At 36.6% G+C, this 2,909-nt stretch overlaps 1 long non-coding RNA gene across 1 annotated transcript; it reads left to right on the top strand.

Annotated features, from left to right (window-relative positions):
- The first annotated feature begins 203 nt into the window (after nt 1-203).
- On the top strand, nt 204-1,568 carry LOC138891102 (uncharacterized). The gene is made up of 2 exons (XR_011407412.1): nt 204-331; nt 1,170-1,568. It is a non-coding gene; the product is annotated as an uncharacterized lncRNA (long non-coding RNA).
- The last annotated feature ends 1,341 nt before the right edge of the window (nt 1,569-2,909 follow it).

The raw sequence follows: 2,909 nt of genomic DNA, 5'->3' as shown, positions 1-2,909 counted from the left end.
CTTGAATGGAAACTTATCTTACTTCAAGAAAAATTTACCGTCTCCAACTCTAACATGGCTACACAAAGATATTTATTATAGGTTTTGGTTTAGTCTCTTTATTTTCCAGCGAAATTCCCACTATAAGTTAGGATTCTCCTGCCGCCTTAACAAACCAAATCCTTTTAGAACTCCAATTATAGCGATTGGTCTGCTTCCCACATCGAACATTACTTTTCACAAGCACCCTTTAATTATCTATATAAGGATGTGTGCTCACCAATTTACGAACATCAATTAGCTGCACAGTGCCATTGTAGGTTTGCCTTCGGCAATTGGAAAATACTATAAGGTAATTTCTTCTTTTCTTCTTTTCTTGTGCTTTCTTCTTTGTTTTACTTTTGTTGTCTCTTTCTTTCCTTTTAGAAGTAATTTTGTCAAACTACAAAGTCCTTTATAAGTTCGAGACAAAGGCCTTAAAATTTTTGTGATGAAGATATTTAAAATTTGCAGGGAAGACAAATAAAATTTGCGGCAATGATCTATAAAAGTTCGTGCAAAGATCCTTAAAAGCTCGTGGTCAAGATCTTTAAAAGTTCAAATGTAAAGACCTTTAAAAGCTCGCAATGAAGACCTTTAAAAGTTCGCGACGAATACCTTTAAAATTTACGGGAAAGACCCATAAAAGTTCGCGCGAAGATCCTTAAAAGCTCTTGGTCAAGACCTCTAAAAGTTCACAGTGAAGACCTTTAAAATTTATAATGAAGACTCTTAAAAATTCATGGTAGAAATATTTAAAAGTCGGCGGTGGGGATCGTTTAAAGTTCGTCATGAGCACCGCTAAAAGTTCGAAATATACGCCTTTTAAAAGTTCGAAACGAAAACCTAAAAGAAAATCGGATGCCTTTAAAAGTTCGAGACGAACACCTTTAAAAGTTCGCAACGAAAACCGTTAAAAAATTCGGATACCTTTAAAAGTTCGAGACGAATACCTTTAAAAGTTCGAGACGAATACCTTTAAAAGTTCGCAACGAAAATCGGTTATAAAAAAGTCCGACACAGACATCCCTTTTTATTTACGTGAGACGATTTTTTTTCCTTTTTCTTTTACTTATCTATGCTCTCTTTCAAGATTGTGATTGTTACTCTTTCCTTTTGATTTAGGTACTAACTAATTTTTTTTTATACAGCTTGAACATGGTTTACTTCAGAGACTCAACATCCTCTTCCTCCACGTTGTCACACCTCCTTTTTGCGCGCTCGCCCCGAAGGGTAAAATGCGCGAGGGAGTTTTTCCAATTTAAGTGACAATATTCGAAATGAGATTTATTTATTTAATTCAGAGTCGTCACTTGGGAAAGGTTTGGCTTTTGGTGTTCCAAGTCACCGGTTTATCTTGAATCCCAAATCGAGGAAAATATTCGACTTTCCAAATGAAGTCTGCGAACCAGAAATTCTAAGTAAGGAATTCTGTTGACCCGAGGGAAGGTTGTTAGGTACCCTCGAATCCCGTGGTTCTAGCACGGTCGCTTAAATTGTTATATTGGCTAAATATCTGATTTAATACATGTTATTACTTATGTGCTTTATTAAGTTTAAGCCGCTTTTATTATTATTTTTTATAGAATTGCAACGTCGTGAAAATGCATCTCGAACCACGTCACAATCAATTGCACCCGTGGTTGTTAATACGTTCCGACTCCGTTGAGATTTGGATTTGGGTCACATAAATGCGCACCCGAATTTAAGAATGTAATTTAATTAAAATCGCGCCTAAAGAGTCTAACGCATTATTATCTTTGAGGAAGGCTGCGGAATTCGCTGAACGGCCCATCCCAAATTCTGATTATTTTTAGTATATACATTTATGAGGGCCCCGCAGTTTGTGCATTTTATTGGGCGAGGCTCGACTCATTTTATTTTTAAAAGGGCAAGCCTAAAAGCAACTATGATTTTTATTTTTTTGTTTTGTCTCTATCAAAAAAAAATCCTAATTTATTCACTAAGATTATCTAGAGCCATTATAATCGGGTTACATGAGATGCACCCCCGAAATTTAGAAATTAAGCATCACAACTACGTCACGTGAATCGTACCCGTAATCACAATGATTTATTAATTGCACCTAATCAACGAAACTTGATTAATAACATCTATCAATTCAAACAAATCTAGCTTTCATTTAGTGACTTGAGAAAATAATTCTAATCAAACACACATAAATCAAAACAGAAACAAAAGAAACAATAGTAAAACATTTAAACAGATCTAAATCAAAACTGAAACATTCATCTAATTCAAACAAGAAATTAGAGGAAATGAACCTTTGATATGAATATTCTATCAATAGACTGAGAAGACAACCTTCTTCATGAAATGGATACAGCTCAACAATCGTTACTCTAAAATGAAATAAAGCCAAGCAAAACCATACGGACTAGAAGGGGACTCAAACGGAAACCCGGACTAGCGACTTTGACCGGCGACGAAAATCCAAACGCATCTGTTCCGATTTCTTTTAGCCGATTTCAGCAGATCTTTTGGCTCATTTTTGGTGGTGTTAGGGGTGGATTTTATGGCTGTTTGCAACAGGTTTTTGCTGCTATTTTAGAGGTCGTTTTGACTGAAGAAACGAAGCTATTTTCAAGCTTGTTTTGAACTGATTTTGATGGCTGAAATACTGGAGCTTCAAGGCTGGTTTTGATGGTGAAAAGTTCGTTGTTTTCTGGTTTGAGAAGAAATAAAGAAGGAGATATGTTGGGGAGGGGGTGTTCTGCCCGTGTATATCCGCGGTATATCGAGTGTATATCGAAGGTATACCCTGTCCGCGTTTTTTGGGAGGGGGGGGTATTCTTTTGCCAGAAAAATGGGTAGTGGTTGGGTGGTTTGAAGAAGGTGAAGAGAGGAGAGGGGGCTGGTGTCTAAGGTCT

The sequence above is a fragment of the Nicotiana sylvestris genome, chromosome 5 (assembly GCF_000393655.2).
Source record: "Nicotiana sylvestris chromosome 5, ASM39365v2, whole genome shotgun sequence".
NCBI classification, from domain to species: Eukaryota; Viridiplantae; Streptophyta; class Magnoliopsida; order Solanales; family Solanaceae; genus Nicotiana; species Nicotiana sylvestris.
This window is presented reverse-complemented; position numbering and strand designations above follow the sequence as displayed.